The following is a 20,501-nucleotide window of genomic DNA, read 5'->3' as shown; positions in this document are numbered from 1 at the left end:
AGCTGGAGGGCCGGGGTGCTGGCTGTTGGGCCCAGCGTGGGACACGGTGCCAGGCAGCTGGGGGGCCGCTTTCAAGCCAGGGGCAGCAGCAGTGGGCTGTAATGTGGAGGAAGATGGCTTGTTGCACGGTGCAGCCCTTTGGCACTTAATCAATCTCTGGGCAGGGGATGAGGGGGTCCTGGTGGCAAGGCTGGTGTGGGCCATGCTGACCAGGGAGGCGGTGCCGGTAGGGGGAGAGGCCACGACGCCCCCGTCCCTGCAGGCAGCCTTGCTGGAAGTGCTGCAGCCATCTGATGTGGACCTCTGCTTGGTCAGGTGCCTGGGGATGTGACTGAAGGGAGGGGCACTCGGGGCTCCCGACACAGGTTGGTTCGTCGTGCTGGCTCCAGTGGTCTCCGACAGGGGGCTCTGGCGTGGGCGGCCCCCTGTGTTCGGGCCCAGGCTTGCCCTGGAGCCCTGCGGGCCACTTGGGGCCCTGCTCGTTGCTGCTGCGATGCAGAGAGCCCCAAACCTGGAGCACAGATCTGCGACATCATCTCCTCTCCCCAAACCTGGGGGTGCTGCCGAAAGCCCCATGCTGCTGGGGGCCGGCATTGTGCTTCCAGCTGGAGGGCCGGGGTGCTGGCTGTTGGGCCCAGCATGGAACACGGTGCCAGGCAGCTGGGGGGCCGCTTTCAAGCCAGGGGCATCAGCAGTGGGCTGCAATGTGGAGGAAGATGGCTTGTTGCACGGTGCAGCCCTTTTGCACTTAATCAATAGCTGGGCAGGGGATGATGGGGTCTTGGTGGCAAGGTTGGTGTGGGCCGTGCTGACCAGGGAGGCGGTACCGGTAGGAGGAGAGGCCACGACGCCCCCGTCCCCGCAGGCAGCCTTGCTGGAAGTGCTGCAGCCATCTGATGTGGACCTCTGCTTGGTCAGGTGCCTGGGGATGTGACTGAAGGGAGGGGCCCTCGGGGCTCCCGACACAGGTTGGTTCGTCGTGCTGGCTCCAGTGGTCTCCGACAGGGGGCTCTGGCGTGGGCGGCCCCCTGTGTTCGGACCCAGGCTTGCCCTGGAGCCCTGCGGGCCACTTGGGGCCCTGCTCGTTGCTGCTGCGATGCAGAGAGCCCCAAACCTGGAGTACAGATCTGTGACATCATCTCCTCTCCCCAAACCTGGGGGTGCTGCCGAAAGCCCCATGCTGCTGGGGGCCGGCATTGTGCTTCCAGCTGGAGGGCCGGGGTGCTGGCTGTTGGGCCCCGTGTGGGACACAGCGCCAGGGAGCTGGGGGGCCGCTTTCAAGCCAGGGGCAGCAGCAGTGAGCTGTAATGTGGAGGAAGATGGCTTGTTGCACGGTGCAGCCCTTTTGCACTTAATCAATAGCTGGGCAGGGGATGAGGGGGTCTTGGTGGCAAGGCTGGTGTGGGCCGTGCTGACCAGGGAGGCGGTGCCGGTAGGAGGAGAGGCCACGACGCCCCCGTCCCCGCAGGCAGCCTTGCTGGAAGTGCTGCAGCCATCTGATGTGGACCTCTGCTTGGTCAGGTGCCTGGGGATGTGACTGAAGGGAGGGGCACTCGGAGCTCCCGACACAGGCTGGTTCGTCGTGCTGGCTCCAGTGGTCCCCGACAGGGTGCTCTGGCGTGGGTGGCCCCCTGTGTTCGGACCCAGGCTTGCCCTGGAGCCCTGTGGGCCACTTGGGGCCCTGCTTGTTGCTGCTGCGATGCAGAGAGCCCCAAACCTGTGGCACAGATCTGTGACATCATCTCCTCTCCCCAAACCTGGGGGTGCTGCTGAAAGCCCCATGCTGATGGGGGCCGGATTTGTGCTTCCAGCTGGAGGGCCGGGGTGCTGGCTGTTGGGCCCCGTGTGGGACACAGCGCCAGGGAGCTGGGGGGCCGCTTTCAAGCCAGGGGCAGCAGCAGTGGGCTGTAATGTGGAGGAAGATGGCTTGTTGCACGGTGCAGCCCTTTGGCACTTAATCAATCTCTGGGCAGGGGATGAGGGGGTCCTGGTGGCAAGGCTGGTGTGGGCCATGCTGACCAGGGAGGCGGTGCCGGTAGGAGGAGAGGCCACGACGCCCCCGTCCCTGCAGGCAGCCTTGCTGGAAGTGCTGCAGCCATCTGATGTGGACCTCTGCTTGGTCAGGTGCCTGGGGATGTGACTGAAGGGAGGGGCACTCGGGGCTCCCGACACAGGTTGGTTCGTCGTGCTGGCTCCATTGGTCTCCGACAGGGGGCTCTGGCGTGGGCGGCCCCCTGTGTTCGGGCCCAGGCTTGCCCTGGAGCCCTGCGGGCCACTTGGGGCCCTGCTTGTTGCTGCTGCGATGCAGAGAGCCCCAAACCTGGAGCACAGATCTGCGACATCATCTCCTCTCCCCAAACCTGGGGGTGCTGCCGAAAGCCCCATGCTGCTGGGGGCCGGCATTGTGCTTCCAGCTGGAGGGCCGGGGTGCTGGCTGTTGGGCCCAGCATGGAACACGGTGCCAGGCAGCTGGGGGGCCGCTTTCAAGCCAGGGGCAGCAGCAGTGGGCTGCAATGTGGAGGAAGATGGCTTGTTGCACGGTGCAGCCCTTTTGCACTTAATCAATAGCTGGGCAGGGGATGATGGGGTCTTGGTGGCAAGGTTGGTGTGGGCCGTGCTGACCAGGGAGGCGGTACCGGTAGGAGGAGAGGCCACGATGCCCCCGTCCCCGCAGGCAGCCTTGCTGGAAGTGCTGCAGCCATCTGATGTGGACCTCTGCTTGGTCAGGTGCCTGGGGATGTGACTGAAGGGAGGGGCCCTCGGGGCTCCCGACACAGGTTGGTTCGTCGTGCTGGCTCCAGTGGTCTCCGACAGGGGGCTCTGGCGTGGGCGGCCCCCTGTGTTCGGACCCAGGCTTGCCCTGGAGCCCTGCGGGCCACTTGGGGCCCTGCTCGTTGCTGCTGCGATGCAGAGAGCCCCAAACCTGGAGTACAGATCTGTGACATCATCTCCTCTCCCCAAACCTGGGGGTGCTGCTGAAAGCCCCATGCTGCTGGGGGCCGGCATTGTGCTTCCAGCTGGAGGGCCGGGGTGCTGGCTGTTGGGCCCCGTGTGGGACACAGCGCCAGGGAGCTGGGGGGCCGCTTTCAAGCCAGGGGCAGCAGCAGTGAGCTGTAATGTGGAGGAAGATGGCTTGTTGCACGGTGCAGCCCTTTTGCACTTAATCAATAGCTGGGCAGGGGATGAGGGGGTCTTGGTGGCAAGGCTGGTGTGGGCCGTGCTGACCAGGGAGGCGGTGCCGGTAGGAGGAGAGGCCACGACGCCCCCGTCCCCGCAGGCAGCCTTGCTGGAAGTGCTGCAGCCATCTGATGTGGACCTCTGCTTGGTCAGGTGCCTGGGGATGTGACTGAAGGGAGGGGCACTCGGAGCTCCCGACACAGGCTGGTTCGTCGTGCTGGCTCCAGTGGTCCCCGACAGGGTGCTCTGGTGTGGGTGGCCCCCTGTGTTCGGACCCAGGCTTGCCCTGGAGCCCTGTGGGCCACTTGGGGCCCTGCTCGTTGCTGCTGCGATGCAGAGAGCCCCAAACCTGGAGCACAGATCTGTGACATCATCTCCTCTCCCCAAACCTGGGGGTGCTGCTGAAAGCCCCATGCTGATGGGGGCCGGATTTGTGCTTCCATCTGGAGGGCCGGGGTGCTGGCTGTTGGGCCCCGTGTGGGACACAGCGCCAGGGAGCTGGGGGGCCGCTTTCAAGCCAGGGGCAGCAGCAGTGGGCTGTAATGTGGAGGAAGATGGCTTGTTGCACGGTGCAGCCCTTTGGCACTTAATCAATCTCTGGGCAGGGGATGAGGGGGTCCTGGTGGCAAGGCTGGTGTGGGCCATGCTGACCAGGGAGGCGGTGCCGGTAGGAGGAGAGGCCACGACGCCCCCGTCCCTGCAGGCAGCCTTGCTGGAAGTGCTGCAGCCATCTGATGTGGACCTCTGCTTGGTCAGGTGCCTGGGGATGTGACTGAAGGGAGGGGCACTCGGGGCTCCCGACACAGGTTGGTTCGTCGTGCTGGCTCCAGTGGTCTCCGACAGGGGGCTCTGGCGTGGGCGGCCCCCTGTGTTCGGGCCCAGGCTTGCCCTGGAGCCCTGCGGGCCACTTGGGGCCCTGCTTGTTGCTGCTGCGATGCAGAGAGCCCCAAACCTGGAGCACAGATCTGCGACATCATCTCCTCTCCCCAAACCTGGGGGTGCTGCCGAAAGCCCCATGCTGCTGGGGGCCGGCATTGTGCTTCCAGCTGGAGGGCCGGGGTGCTGGCTGTTGGGCCCAGCATGGAACACGGTGCCAGGCAGCTGGGGGGCCGCTTTCAAGCCAGGGGCAGCAGCAGTGGGCTGCAATGTGGAGGAAGATGGCTTGTTGCACGGTGCAGCCCTTTTGCACTTAATCAATAGCTGGGCAGGGGATGATGGGGTCTTGGTGGCAAGGTTGGTGTGGGCCGTGCTGACCAGGGAGGCGGTACCGGTAGGAGGAGAGGCCACGATGCCCCCGTCCCCGCAGGCAGCCTTGCTGGAAGTGCTGCAGCCATCTGATGTGGACCTCTGCTTGGTCAGGTGCCTGGGGATGTGACTGAAGGGAGGGGCCCTCGGGGCTCCCGACACAGGTTGGTTCGTCGTGCTGGCTCCAGTGGTCTCCGACAGGGGGCTCTGGCGTGGGCGGCCCCCTGTGTTCGGACCCAGGCTTGCCCTGGAGCCCTGCGGGCCACTTGGGGCCCTGCTCGTTGCTGCTGCGATGCAGAGAGCCCCAAACCTGGAGCACAGATCTGTGACATCATCTCCTCTCCCCAAACCTGGGGGTGCTGCTGAAAGCCCCATGCTGCTGGGGGCCGGCATTGTGCTTCCAGCTGGAGGGCCGGGGTGCTGGCTGTTGGGCCCCGTGTGGGACACGGCGCCAGGGAGCTGGGGGGCCGCTTTCAAGCCAGGGGCAGCAGCAGTGGGCTGTAATGTGGAGGAAGATGGCTTGTTGCACGGTGCAGCCCTTTTGCACTTAATCAGTCGTTGGGCAGGGGATGAGGGGGTCTTGGTGGCAAGGCTGGTGTGGGCCGTGCTGACCAGGGAGGCGGTGTCGGTAGGAGGAGAGGCCACGACGCCCCCGTCCCTGCAGGCAGCCTTGCTGGAAGTGCTGCAGCCATCTGATGTGGACCTCTGCTTGGTCAGGTGCCTGGGGATGTGACTGAAGGGAGGGGCACTCGGGGCTCCTGACACAGGCTGGATCGTCGTGCTGGCTCCAGTGGTCCCTGACAGGGTGCTCTGGTGTGGGCGGCCCCCTGTGTTCGGGCCCAGGCTTGCCCTGGAGCCCTGTGGGCCACTTGGGGCCCTGCTCGTTGCTGCTGCGATGCAGAGAGCCCCAAACCTGGAGCACAGATCTGCGACATCATCTCCTCTCCCCAAACCTGGGGGTGCTGCTGAAAGCCCCATGCTGCTGGGGGCCAGCATTGTGCTTCCAGCTGGAGGGCCGGGGTGCTGGCTGTTGGGCCCCGTGTGGGACACAGCGCCAGGGAGCTGGGGGGCCGCTTTCAAGCCAGGGGCAGCAGCAGTGAGCTGTAATGTGGAGGAAGATGGCTTGTTGTACGGTGCAGCCCTTTTGCACTTAATCAATAGCTGGGCAGGGGATGAGGGGGTCTTGGTGGCAAGGCTGGTGTGGGCCGTGCTGACCAGGGAGGCGGTGCCGGTAGGAGGAGAGGCCACGACGCCCCCGTCCCTGCAGGCAGCCTTGCTGGAAGTGCTGCAGCCATCTGATGTGGTCCTCCGCTTGGTCAGGTGCCTGGGGATGTGACTGAAGGGAGGGGCACTCGGGGCTCCCGACACAGGCTGGTTCATCGTGCTGGCTCCAGTGGTCCCCAACAGGGTGCTCTGGCGTGGGCGGCCTCCTGTGTTCAGGCCCAATCTTGCCCTGGAGCCTTGTGGGCCGCGTGGGGCCCTGCTTGTTGCTGCTGCGATGCAGAGAGCCCCAAACCTGGAGCACAGATCTGTGACATCATCTCCTCTCCCCAAACCTGGGGGTGCTGCCGAAAGCCCCATGCTGATGGGGACTGTCATTGTGCTGCCCCCTGGGGGCCGGGGCTGCTGGCTATTGGGCCCAGCATGGGACACAGCACCAGGCATCTGGGGGGCAGCTGTCAAGCCAGGGGCAGCAGCTGCGCCAGTGGCGAGTACAGAGGAGGTAACCGAACCTGGCTGGGTACTGGCACGGGTGCCCTGGGAGGCAGATGCGGGTAAGGGAACCACATAACCCGCCTGGGTGCCACTGCCCAAGGACAGCTGGACTACTGCTGTGCTCAGGGCCTGGAGTTGGTCTGGAGCCTGAGCTGCCGGCTGTCCATGCGGGGGAGAGCTTTGAAGAGTGCTGGCTCCGGGCCACTGCCCACCAACAGCCCCGAGTGGGGCCTGGGCAGTGGATCCCGGGTTGCCATTACCTCCAGGCAGCGCAGGCAGCCCTGGGGGAGCTGTGACTGAGGCTGCGATGTCCCTGGATGGCTTCGAGAGGGCCGGGGTAGATGCAGCATTGCTCCCACTGATGCCAGGGTGAGACCCCAAGAGGAGAGGCTGGGAAGAACGGGAGCACTCCGTGGTGGTGACCTGGGAGTCAGAGGCTGGCAGAGGAGCAGCCACTGCAGCAGGCAGGGCCAAGGCACTGGATGGGCTAGTTGGGCCACAGCTGCAGGTGGCCTCTGTGTCCCCTCGAAGAGCATCTTGGATGCGCTGGAGAGCAGCTCTTTTTTCCCGGTCCAGGTCCTCTGCAGTCACTCGAAACCCCGGCTCAGGGGGTGATGGCAGCCTCAGAGGCTCCCCTCGCCTGTGTGGCAGCAGAGGAAACTTGCGTTTTCGGGGCCTGGAACAGTCAGCTGGGGATGAGTAGTTCCTGTGCGCTGCCTTCTGCCCCGTGGTGGTATCAGCATCCTTTTCCGGCTGGTTCTTCTGGCGAAGTGCAGGCACTCCGGCAGGACACAAGGGGCTCTCTTGGCAGACTTTTTTGGGGGACCTCGGGGGCCGTGAGGCCTGACTTGTGGGCAGACCCCTCTTCCTCTGCACCGGGTGGCAGCCCCTGGTGGAACTGTAAGAACTGGTAATGGCATTTCGAGTGGGACAAGAGCTCCTATGGGAGCTGGGGGACTTCTTATTGTATGGGTCTTCTGAGCTCTCTTTCTGGGGGACGGCTCTCAGCAGAGGCCCAGGCCTGGGCACAAAGGAAGAGAGGCCTCCGTGGACCCCCAGGGGCCTAAATGCCCCCTGTGGAGCCTCAGTGGCTTTAGGGTCCTTTCTGGGAGTCTCTTTGCCGCCCTTTCTGTGGTCTCTGCACACCTGCTCCGCTGTGGAGACATCATGGACATTTCTGGGTGTTGAGGGCCGCAGCCCAGTGATCACCCCCTGCAGCACACAGGGGGTGACCGTGTCCACAATGGACTCGGAGCGGCAGCGGCAGGACATCTGTGATCCGGCATCTGACAGCATTGACTTCAGCCGGCAGCCCCACCTACAGGAGGAGGTGAGAAGCCCCAGAAGAAAGCGCGGGGTCGCCTGGATCCCGGAGTACCTTCTCCAAGCTGCTAGGACTGAGCGTGGTTGCCAACTTGCGGGGTACTTGGAGGACCGCCTGTGAGTGGACCCCGGGGCGTGGACCGCCGGACGAGCCCTGGGCTCCAAGAGATGTCTGCGGCCACAGTGAGCCCGGTGGGGGCGGACCAGCCCTCCTGGCAGGTGCGGACCCCGCAGAGCCCGGGGATGGGGGGAGGGGCACGGCCTGCTCAAGGTGGTACCCATAGAGCAGTCGGGTAAGGCCAGATGCTGAGGTTAACAAACTAAGCTCGCAGTGCTCTCCTTCAGCTGCCAAGTCACGGCTGAAGGCCTAGAGCACAATGTGGGGCCTGTTGCCAGGACACAGCTTTAGAACCTGGAACCTGAGGAGTGAGCGCGCGTGCAGGAACCCCTGTGCACGCGCACAGCTTCTGTTGGGTCGCCGCCCAGTGCAAGGATCAGGCCTGCAGAGGCGCTGGGGAGGGGTTGACTCCCTCGTTCCCAACCCTTGGGGGATTCACAGATCTCTCAGGCTTGAAAGCTGAACTGAGGAAGGGGAACGGGAGTGCAGTGGGTGCCAACCATCTCCCCTGGCTGGGCCTGAAGCACTAAGGGACAAGAGTTGGTCTCATAGCCGTGCCCCTGCAGATCCGTCAGCCGGGCATGGCAGGGCTACACGCATTTTCTCTTTCCTGGGCAAGTGCCTGCATTGCCTCCTCCTCTGGGTGTCAGGCCCTTTCGTTCTGGGTGACATCTTGGACGGTGGGCTCACATGTTGTGCGACTCTGGCCTCTAGGAGACGCTCTGAAGACCTTTAGGGTTCTTTCACCATTTTGATTAATCCAGCAACAGGGTGAAGGTCCAAGTGGGCATTATGTCTTGCCTTTTGTTCATCATTCTTTTGACAGTGTTTGGCCTGCCCTTGCCATGTTCTTCGTGTACACTTGGCACATCCGCGTCTGGGGTTACATCTATAGCTGAGTCTCTCCTCTATTCTCCCTGAAGATCCCACGGACTGGATTCCATTCACAGAACTTTCTTTACTTTCTGACAGCACCCGGTGTGGAGTCTCCTTGGACAGTCCCCACAAGCACCCACTGAAACCCAAAGGGCAATTGTTTCTGGTAATACTCTCTCACAGAGACCCCAGGGGTCCCCTGGCATGTGTGGGTCCACACAGCAATGGGTGATAAGCCCGCCTGTCAGCTACAACTGTGATCCCGGTGCTCCCTGGGCTTTTCTCTCTCGCTGCTGCTGCCACTCAGAACCGAATTCTCACCACTGACTGCAGGTAACTGCCGTGCCAAGTTCTTCATGTCTGTTCATCCCTATCGAGTCCTCAGAGGCGCTTTAAGAAGTAGGGAGTCTTCTCTTCCCTGTTCCGTAGTTGGGGACGCTGAGACACGCAGATGATTCACCGCCTGTCCCAGGTCACCCAGCTGGTAGGCTGGTGCCACCCTGAGTCCATGCTGAGAGCTGGGTCCTAGAGGCTTGCAGGCCTGGCTAGAACTCAGGCCCTCACTGTCCCTCATCCGTTCAGGTCTTAGAGCTTGCTGGAGAAGGGTGGGAAGGGGGAGAAGGTGCTGAGCAGTCCCCACACTGGGACTGGGGCCTGAGCGGGGCCCGTTCCCTGTACCCTGCCCTGACCCCGACAGCTACATTTGCAGTGTGGCCCATAGGCGGGGTGGACCCCTGTCCCCCACAGGGCCCCCTTTTGCCACTCTCCCAGGAAGTACAGCTTGGGCTTTAAGGGTGCTGGCCTGAGCATGCAAGAAAGGTGGCCTGGGGGCTGAGAGATGATGCTGACTGCTGTGGACACAGTGGCAGGTAGTTGGGAAAGATGGGGCAGCAAGCAGACAGAGAAGCAGAGAAGGGGCAGCACTGCAGAAGGAGGTGGGAGGGGAGAGGAAATAGAGGGGACTGACAACACACACACACACACACACACACATGCACGCACACACACACGCACACACTGAGACACAGGGCAGATAGGAAAGAGGGGAGGAGCAGCGACCTAGGGATACAGTGAGGCCATCTAGATCCTGCCCTTCCTCCTGGCTGCATGTCAGGTCCCCAGTGGGCAGATCACCCCCGCTGTGTCCTAGTCAGTCTCTTCCTCATCTGCATAGCAGTTTGGTGGGACCCTGTACCTGCTTGCACGAGTGGGTGGCATCTACCCTTCCCTGTGTCCAGGGCTGGCCTAGTACCAGAGCTTTCATCTGCTCACGGCCCAACCCACACCAGGTGCACACAGAGAAACTTCAAGCAATGACAGTTTCTGAGGCCACAGACATGCTGCCGGGGGCACAGGAGGCTGAAAACTTGGCCTGGCGTTTTGCTGCTGAAAACGATTCCCCCGGGGCCAGGAGCGAGCTGTGTTCTTGGAGTAGCAGGACAAACCCCCACCCCATATGGGAAGCCTTGGAGGTGGGTTTCTGAAATCCTGAACTGTAATCCCACCAGTAATAGTCCAACAGTTTGCTTTGATCAAAGATCCTCTGTATTTGAACATGCTTTCCAATTGTTCAGTAATGGGAGTCCCAACATAACATGGCTCACATATTTTTATAATGTGGATATAGATTTTTATCTATCCGTAGAGAAAAATGACAAAATTCTTTGTTTTTAGAGGTTATTTCTCATGCCTTATTCCATCTCTACACCCAGGGGGGACTCAAACTCACAACCCTGAGACCAATCATCACACACTCCACCGCATGAGCCATCCGGGCAGCTCTACTTTTTAGAGGTTATTTCTAAAATTCTGCCTTGAAATTTTTTTAAAGATTTTATTTACATATTTGTCAGAGAGAGATGGAGAGCACAAGTATGGGGGAGGGACCGAGCAGAGGGAGAAGCAGACTCCCCTTTGAGCAGCAAGCCCAATGCGGGATTCCATTCCAGGACGCCGGCCTCATGACCTGAGAAGGCAGATGCTTAACACACTGAACCAGTCGGGTGTCCTGAAAATTCTGCTTTGAAATGTAACCTGGGCAATTATCAATTTATTTATTTTCTTATTAGTTTTATTATTATTTTAAATAATTTTAATATTTTATTTGCAAATTATTCATTTTATTTTATTAATTTTACTCTTTAATTTATTTTACCATTCATTTTTATTATTTATTTATTTATTTATTTAAGATTTTTGAAATTTATTTGACACAGAGAGAGAGAGGTCACAAGTAGGCAAAGAGGCAGGTAGATGGAGACGGGGAGGTTGGCTGCCTACTGAGCAGGGAGCCTGATATGGGGCTCGATCCCAGGATTCTGGAATCACGACCTGAGCTGAAGGCAGAGGATTAACTCACTGAGCCAGCCCTGGATTCATTAGCAAGTTACCTTACAATAAAAAGTTCACCTTTTAGAGTGCAGTCTGGAGGATAGTTTGATTTTTCGGTGGGGGGAGCTGTTGGGACCTTGGAAAATGACAGGATCATTATGGAGCTCAGTCTGAAGTTGCTTTACCAGGTAACAATGGACAGGGTATAATCGTAGAACTTAATGTTACCTTTATTATCACCTGTGACAATATAGCTGAAATGGACAAAAACATCTGTTTGGGAACTAACAGTAGTGAGTACCATCTCCTGAACAGCTCATTTTATGTCCAGCTCTGGAATCCAGGTGTTGTACAAATTTCACTTTAACACTGTGGCTGATTTTACAGTCGTTCCACTTTACATCTGGGAAACTAAGGCTCAAAGAAGTTGAGAAATTTGCTCAAGGCCTGGGGTTGCCAGATTTAGCAAATAAAAAATGCAGGATGCCCAATGAAATTTGAGTTTCAGTAAAACAAGCAGCAATCTTTCAATACAGGTATATCCCAAATACCACTGGGGACCGACTTACACACGGCAGCCCCATCAAGCCCTGTGGCTAGACTGTGCAGGGACCCAGGGTTACCTAATGCAAAGCACACGCTCTGTCTTGCTCTCCTCTCCCCGCCCTCTCCCATCAGCCATATGTAGTGGCAATGGGCGTTGATTGATATTCTCTGCCACGAGACCACAGAGGACATCAGAGTCCATCCAACAGCCCTCTGAAATCACACATCTTGGCAAAAGCACACAGTCCACTTTACAGGAGGGCACTGCTCTCAGAGCCATATAAAACCCTGTCCAGTGGTCATGGCCAAAGGCAGTGTCCTGTGATATAATGGCTTTTATTTCCAATTCCCAGATCCATCCCAAATGTTTTTTTTTTTTTTTTAAGCTTCTGGCATAAGTCTAATCACGGTGGGGGGCAGGATGGGGGATCCTCTTATAGATGCAAAGTGATTAAATGCATTTTCTGATTGATCAGCAAGGCAGGTGAGCAGAGTAATTGGTGAGAACACCTTTTACTGCTGTCTGCTTGAAAGAAATGGCAAAACAGGCCAAGTGTTTTCAAAATCCTTGGTGGGCTCCCTGGTCCTGGCTGGGTTTTATTTACCATGGAGAGAGGGGAGTACAGGCCTGGCCTTCACTGGGCCCTAGCCCCCCAACTAATTAAAGGCTGATTCAACATCAGCTGCAATTCTTCTACTGTATTTTCCACACCCCCGAGTGAGGACAATTTGCATTTCTCTTTGTAAAGACATGCCAGGACCTCACCGCTCTCTGTATTAAAAGAAATGAAAAAAAAAAAAAAAAGTAGGGCTTTTGAAAAGCAGACGGCACTGTGACTCCAAACACATGTGCATGGTCCCTGTCATGAGGGAGAGTCCTCCGTCCCTGTTGGGAACTTCTCAAGCATACTAATGATGATTTCATCTAGAGCTCCCCTGTGCCAGACAAGGAGCTAGAGTTTTATGTGGCTTGTCTCACAAAAATTCTCATAAAATCACTCTGAGGGAGAGTGTCACCATGCCCATTTTGCACGTGGAAAAATGGAGGCTCAGCCAAGTTAAGTCCCTTGCCCCGAGTCATTCAGCAAGGCAAGGATACGTCTGGAATGTGAACCCTTTCTGTCTGAGACCAAGGCCTTTAATGACCCCCTCTGAGGCCCCACAGCCTCTTCAGTCAGCAAACTTTATAAAGTTCTGTTGTATTTCATATTTTCATAATGGGTAAGTGTTGTTTTGTATTCATGTCATTTCCTTAAAATTAAAGTACATAATATTTATGGTTAAAATGACTCTAATGAGTGTGGAAGGAAAAAAGCAAGTTTTTGTTTCACCAATACAAAGGGGTTCTTTAAAAGTAATACATGAAAAAAAAAAAGTCAATCCAGGGAGGATTCAAGATGGCAGAGAAATAGCAGGCTGAGACAACATCAGATAGCAGGAGATCAGCAAGATAGCTTATCAAACCATCCCAAACACCTACAAATCCAACAGGAGACCGAATAGAAGAAGAGCAGCAATTCTAGAAACAGAAAACTGACCACTTTCTGAAAGGTAGGGCCAGCAGAGAAGTGACTCCAAAGCTATGGGGAGATAGACCGCAGGGGGAGGAGCCAGCTCCCGGCTAGCAGCAGAGCAATGGAGCACAAAATCAGAACTTTTTTTTTTTTTAAAGATTTTATTTATTTATTTGAGAGAGAGAGACAGTGAGAGAGAGCACGAGCGAGGAGAAGGTCAGAGAGCGAAGCAGACTCCCCATGGAGCTGGGAGCCTGATGCGGGACTCGATCCCGGGACTCCAGGATCACGCCCTGAGCCGAAGGCAGTCGTCCAACCAACTGAGCCACCCAGGCGTCCCAAAATCAGAACTTTTAAAAGTCTGCTCCACTGAGTGACATTGCTCCAGAGGCTAAGCCGGGGTGAAGCCCATGCCAGCAGAGCGTGGCCTCAGGTCTCTCAGGCTCACAGAAGGATGGGGGCTATCTGAGTGTTTCAGAGCTCATAGGTATTAGAGTGGGGAAGCTGGCTACAGAGATGGAGTCGAGGAGCGAGCTCTCTGCTCAGGGTTACCTTATTGTGATCTGTGGCACAGGCCACTGCTCTGTGAGCAGGGACCCCAAAAGATCCAGGGAGACCCCCCTGGAAGAACTCATGGGTTGGTGGGGTTCAGAGACTCCAGGCAGGGCCGTGTGCCAGAGACAGAGAAGTTTGGTCACAGGTTGGAGGCCAGGGAGATGGGAGTGATTGAGCTCTTTTCTCTGAGGGCGCACTGAGGAGTAGTGCCCCATGCTCTCGGCTCCTCTGGGCCAGAGATTGGGAGGCCACCATTTTCATTCCCGACTCCTGGAACTCTACAGAAAGCATTCAGGGACAGTGAACCCGAGCGGATAACTTAACCTTACCCCTGGTAAAGGCAGTGCATTTCCACCTTGGGCAAAGACACTTGAGAATCACTATAATATGCCCCTCCCCCAGAAGGTCAACAAGAAATCCAGCAAAGACCAAGTTCATATACCAAGAGAACAGCGGAATTCCAGAGGAGGAGAAAGCAAAGCAGGGAATTCATGGTTTTCTCCCCATGATTCTTTAGTCTTGCAAACTTAGTAAGTTTTTTTAATTTTGTTTTTTTCTTCTACTATTTTTTTAACTTTTACCCCTTCCTCTTTTAACGTTTTTAACTAGTTTCTCTTAACAATACCTTTCATTAAAAAAAATTGGAACCTTCATTATTAAAACCATATTTTATCCTTCATTATATCTAACTTTATTTTTTGTTTACACATAGGGTTTTTTCTTCTAAAAAAAATATGGGTTACAACTTCTAATAGATCAAAATATACCCTAAATCTAGCACAGGGCTTTATTATAGTTTCCAGCCTGAGCAAATTGTCTCCAATTTCTTTTTCTTTATTCTCCCAACCAATTTATCCTTATCAACTCCTTTTATAGAAACTTAAAAATTTTTTTCATCTTTATAACCATATTCCATCCCTTCATTGTGTTTACCCTTATGTTTTTCATTCTTTAAAATTTTGGGAGGTGGTTTCTTCTAAGAGACCAAAATACTCCCAAAATTAAGTGGGTGACCCTGTTCTATTCAACAGTCTAATATATATATTTGTTTGTTTGCTTACTGTTTAATTTTTTTTTCTGATCTTCTTTTTACCCGCTTTCTTCCCCCCATGGTTTGGGGTCTCTTCTGATTTGGTTAAAGCACACTTTCCTGTGGTATTTGCCACCCTTTTAGTATTTTATTCACTCCTTCATATATTCTTATCTGGATTAAAATGACAAGGCGGAAAAACTCACCACAAAAAAAAAAAAAAACAAAAAAAAAAACACAGAACAAGAGGCAGTACCAAAGGCTAGGGACCTAATCAATACAGACATTGGTAATATGTCAGATCTAGAGTTCAGAATTATGATTCCCAAGATGCTATCCAGGCTTGAAAAAGGCATGAAAGTTATTAGAGAAACGCTGTCTGGAGAAATAAAAGAACAAAACCTAACCAAGTTGAACTCAAAAACGCTGTTAATGAAGTGCAATAAAAAAAAAATGGAGGCTCTCCCTGCTAGGATAAATGAGGCAGAAGAGAGAATTAGTGATATAGAAGACCAAATGACAGAGAATAAAGAAGCTGAGCAAAAGAGAGACAAACAACTACTGGACCACGAGGGGAGAAATCGAGAGATAAGTGATACCGTAAGATGAAACAACATCAGAATAATTGGGATTCCAGAAGAAGAAGAAAGAGAGGGGGAGCAGAAGATATATTGGAGAGAATTATAGTAGAGAATTTCCCTAATATGGCAAAGGGAAAAAGCATCAAAATCCAGGAGTTTCCAGGAGAGAACCCCCCTCAAAGTCAGTAAGAATAGCTCCACACCCTGTCATATAATTGTAAAATTGACAAGTCTTAGAGACAAAGAGAAAATCCTTAAAGCATCACAGGACAAGAAGTCTGTAACATACCATGATAAAAACATTAGATTAACAGCAGACTAATCAACAGAGACCTGGCAGGCCAGAAAGAATTGGCATGATATATTCAGAGCACTAAATGACAAAAATATGAAGCCAAGAATCCTATATCCAGCTAAGCTATCATTGAAAATAGAAGGAGAGATAAAAACCTTTCAGGACAGGGGCACCTGGGTGGCTCGGTGGGTTAAAGCCTCTGCCTTTGGCTCAGGTCATGATCCCAGGGTCCTGGGATCGAGCCCCGCATCGGGCTCTCTGCTCAGCAGGGAGCCTGCTTCCTCCTCCCTCTCTCTCTGCCTGCCTCTCTGCCTACTTGTGATCTCTGTCTGTCAAATAAAATAAATAAAATCTTAAAAAAAACCTTTCAGGACAAACAAAAACAAAGAATTTGTAAACACCAAACCAGTTCAACAGAAAATATTGAAAGGGGTCCTCTAAGCAATGAGAGAGCCTAAAAATAATAGACCAGAAAGGAACAGAGACAATATATAGTAATAGTCACTGTAGAGGCAATACAATGGCATTAAATTCATATCTCTCAATAGTTACCTGGAATGTAAATGGACTAAATGCCCCAATCAGAAGACACAGGGTATCAGAATGGATTAAAAAAAATCAATAGGTTGTTTATGAGAAACTCATTTTAGACCCAGAGTTACCTCCAGATTTAAAGTGATGGGGTGGAAAACAATTTACCATGCTAATGGACATCAAAAGAAAGCTGGGGTGGCAATCCTTATATCAGATCAATTAGATTTTAAGCCAAAGACTATAGTAAGAGACAAGGAAGGACACTATATCATACTCAAAGGGTCTGTCCAGGAAAAAGATCTAACAATTTTAAATATCTATGCCCCTATCATGGGAGCAGCCAACTATATAAACCAATTAAGAACAAAATCAAAGAAACACATCGACCATAATACAAAAATAGTAGGGGACTTTAACACTCCCCTCACTGAAATGGACAGATCATCCAAGCAAAATATCAACAAGGAAATAAAGGTCTTAATAACACACTGGACCAGATAGATATCACAGATCTACTCATAACATTCCATCCCAAAGTAACAGAATACACATTCTTCTCTAGTTCACATGGAACATTCTCCAGAATAGATGACATCCTGGGCCATACATCAGGTCTCAAGTGGTATCAAAAGATTGGGATCAATCCCTGCATATTTTCAGATCACTGCTCTGAAGCTAGAACTCCATCACAACAGGAAATTTGAAAAGAACCCAAATACATGGAGACTAAAGAGCATCCTTCTAAAGAATGAATGGGTAAACCAGGAAATTAAAGGAGAAATGAAAAAACTCATGGAAACAAATGATAATGAAAACAGAATGGTTCAAAATCTGTGCGACACAGCAAATGCAGTCCTAAAAGGAAAATATATAGTGATACAAACCTTCCTCAAGAAACAAGAAAGTTCTCCAATGAACAACCCAACCCTACACCTAAAGGAGCTGGATAAAGAAAATCAGAGAAAGCCTAAACCCATCAGGAGAAGAGAAATCACAAAGATCAGAGCAGAAATCAATGAAATAGAAATCAGAAAAACAATAGAACAAATCAATGAATCTAGGAGCTGGTTCTTTGAAAGAATTAATAAGATTGATAAAACCCTGGCCAGACTTATCAAAAAGAAAAGATAAAGGACACAAATAAATGAAATCATGAATGAAAGAGGAGAGATCACAACCAACACCAAAGAAATACAAACAATTATAAGAACATATTATGAGCAACTCAATGCCAGCAAATTTGACAATCTGGAAGAAATGGATGCATTCCTAGAGACATATAAACAACCACAACTGAACCAGGAAGAAATAGTAAACCTGAACAGACCCATAACCAGTAAGGAGATTGAAACCATCATCAAAAATCTCCAAACAAACAAGAGCCCAGGATCAGAGAGCTTTCCAGGGGAATTCTACCAAACATTTAAAGAAGAATTAATTCCTATTCTCCTGAAACTGTTAAAAAAATAGAAATGGAAGGAAAACTTCCAAAATCATTTTATGAGACCAGCATCACCTTGATTCCAAAACCAGACAAGGATTCCATCAAAAAAGAGAATTACAGACCAATATCCTTGATGAACAGAGATGTGAAAATTCTCACCAAAATACTAGCCAATAGGATCCAACAGAAAATGAAAAGGATTATTCACCACAACCAAGTGGGATTTATTCCAGGGCTGCAAGGTTGGTTCGATATCTGCAAATCAATCAATGTGATAAAAACAGATTAATAAAAGAAAGAACAAGAACCATATGATACTCTCAATAGATGCTGAAAAGGCATTTGACAAAGTACAGCATCCCTTCTTGATCAAAACTCTTCAAAGTGTAGGGATAGAGGGCACAAACCTCAATATCATCAAAGCCATTTATGAAAAACCCACTGCAAATATCATTATCAATGGAGAAAAACAGAGCTTTTCTGCTAAGGTCAGGGACATGGCAAGGATATCCATTACCACTGATATTCAACATAGTACTATAAGTCCTAGCCTCAGCCTTCATACAACAAAAAGAAACTGAAGGCATCCAAAGCAGGAAAGAAGAAGTCAAACTATCACTCTTTGCAGTTGATATGATACCATATGTGGAAAACCCAAAGACTCCACTCCACACTTGCTAGAACTTGTACAGGAATTCAGTAAAGTGTCAGGATACAAAATCAATGCACAGAAATCAGTTACGTTTCTATACACCAACAACAAGACAGAAGAAAGAGAAATTAAGGAGTCAATCCCATTTATAATTGTACCCAAAACCATAAGATACCTAGGAACAAACCGAACCAAAGAGGCAAGGATCCATACTCAGAAAACTATAAAGAACTCATGAAAGAAATTGAGGAAGACAAAAAGAAATGGAAAAATGCTCCATGCTCACGGAGTGGAAGAACAAATATTGTGAAAATGTCTATGCTACCTAAAGCAATCTACACATTTAATGCAATCCCTATCAAAATCCCATCCATTTTGTTTTCAAAGAAATGGAACAAATAATCCTAAAATTTATATGGTACCAGAAAAGACTTTTATAGCCAGAGAAATATTGAAAAAGAAAGCCAAGGTTGGGGGCAACACCATTATATTTCAAGCTCTGTTACAAAGCTGTCATCATCAAGACAGTATGGTAATGGGGCACCTGAGTGGCTCAGTGGGTTAAAGCCTCTGCCTTCAGTTCAGGTCATGATCCCAGGGTCCTGGGATCGAGCCCCATGTTAGGCTCTCTGCTCCACAGGGAGCCTGCTTCCTCCTCACTCTCTCTCTGCCTGCCTCTCTGCCTACTTGTGATTTCTCTCTCTGTCAAATAAAAAAGAATCTTAAAAAAAAACAGTATGGTACTGGCAGAAAAACAGACACATAGATCAATGGAACAAAATAGAGAGTCCAGAAATAGACCCTCAACTCTATAGTCAACTAATCTTTGACAAAGCAGGAAAGAATGTCCAATGGAAAAAAGACAGCCTCTTCAACAAATGGTGTTGGGAAAATTGGACAGCCACAGGCAGAAAAATGAAACTGGACCATTTCCTTACACCACACAAGAAAATCGACTAAAAATGGATGAAGGACCGCAGTGTGAGAAAGGAATCCATCAAAATCCTTGAGGAGAACACAGGCAGCAACCTCTTCGACCTCAGCCACAGCAACTTCTTCCTAGGAACTTCACCGAAGGCAAGGGAAGCAAGGGCAAAAATGAACTATCGGGATTTCATCAAAATCAAAAGCTTTTGCACAGCAAAGGAAAGAGTTAACAAAGCCAAAAGACAACTGACAGAATGGGAGAAGATATTTGCAAACAGAATATCAGATATAGGGCTAGTATCCAAAATCTATAAAGAGCTTAGCAAATTCAACACCCAAAGAACAAATAATCCAATCAAGAAATGGGCAGAGGAGGGGGAGGAGTCAAGATGGCAGAGAAGTAGCAGGCTGAGACTACTTCAGCTAACAGGAGATCAGCTAGAGAGCTTATCTAAAGATTGCAAACATCTGCAAATCCATCGGCAGATCGAAGAGAAGAACAGCAATTCTAGAAACAGAAAAACAACCACTTTCTGAAAGGTAGGACTGGAGGAGAAGTGAATCCAAAGCGACGGGAAGATAGACCCCGGGGGGGGGGGGGCGGCTCCCGGCAAGCGGTGGAGCAACGGAGCACAAAATCAGGACTTTTAAAAGTCTGTTCCGCTGAGGGACATCGCCCCAGAGGCTAAACCGGGGCGAAGCCCACGTGGGGTCAGCGTGGCCTCTGGTCTCGCAGGGTCACAGAAGGATCGGGGGTGTCTGAGTGTTGCAGAGCTTGCGGATATTGGAACGGGAAAGCCGGCTATAGAGACAGAGCCGACAGTAAGCTCACAGCTCGGTGTTGCCTTGAACGGGTCGCAGGCTCGGTGAGCTCAGAGCGTGGCCAGAGGTCAGGCAGACGGGAGTTACTAGGAGCTGTTCACTGAGGGCACACTGGGGAGCGGGGCCCCAGGCTCTTGGCTCCTCCGGGCCAGAGAACAGGAGGCCGCCATTTGTATTCCCGTCCTCCAAAACTCTATGGAAAGCGCTCAGGGAACAAAAGTTCCTGAAAGCAAAGCCGAGCGGATCACTCAGCCCGGCCCCTGGTAAGGGCGGTGCAATTCCGCCTGGGGCAAAGACACTTGAGAATCAATACAACAGGCCCCTCCCCCAGAAGATCAACAAGAAATCCAGGCAAGACCAAGTTCACCTACCAAGGAGTGCAGTTTCAATACCAAGAAGAGCAGCAGAATTCCAGAGGAGGAAAAAACAAACCACGGAACTCATGGCTTTCTCCCTGTGATTTCTTAGTCTTGCAGTTATTTTAATTTTTTTCTTTTTGATTTTTTTTCTCTTCTTCTGCTAAAATTTTTTTAACTTTTACCCTTTTCTTTTTTAACGTTTTTTAACTACTTTATCTAATATATATATATATATATATATATATATATTCTTTTTTATACTTTTCTTTATTCGTTTTCTTTTTTTTAATTCTTTATTTTCTTTTTTCTTTCTTTATTTTTGAACCTCTTTTTATCCCCAAATCAGAAGAGATCCCAATCTCTTCAATCTCTTTTTTAATTCTTGATTGAATTTTTAATTCAATCTCTTTTTTTAATTTTTTTTTCTTTCTTTCTTTTGGAACCTCTTTTTATCCC

General features: G+C 51.7%; 1 protein-coding gene and 1 pseudogene across 1 annotated transcript in view; one reads left to right on the top strand and one right to left on the bottom strand.

The window, feature by feature from the left end:
- The window catches only part of LOC122907377 (cytospin-B-like), a 426,680-nt gene that overhangs the window by 53,545 nt on the left and 352,634 nt on the right, over positions 1–20,501 (top strand).
- LOC122906806 overlaps positions 9,023–20,501 on the bottom strand; it is a 36,506-nt pseudogene continuing 25,027 nt past the window's right edge.

This window comes from Neovison vison, chromosome 5 (assembly GCF_020171115.1).
Source record: "Neovison vison isolate M4711 chromosome 5, ASM_NN_V1, whole genome shotgun sequence".
NCBI lineage: Eukaryota > Metazoa > Chordata > Mammalia > Carnivora > Mustelidae > Neogale > Neogale vison.
The sequence above is the reverse complement of the archived record's forward strand: the minus strand, read 5'-3'. Positions and strand labels throughout refer to the sequence as shown.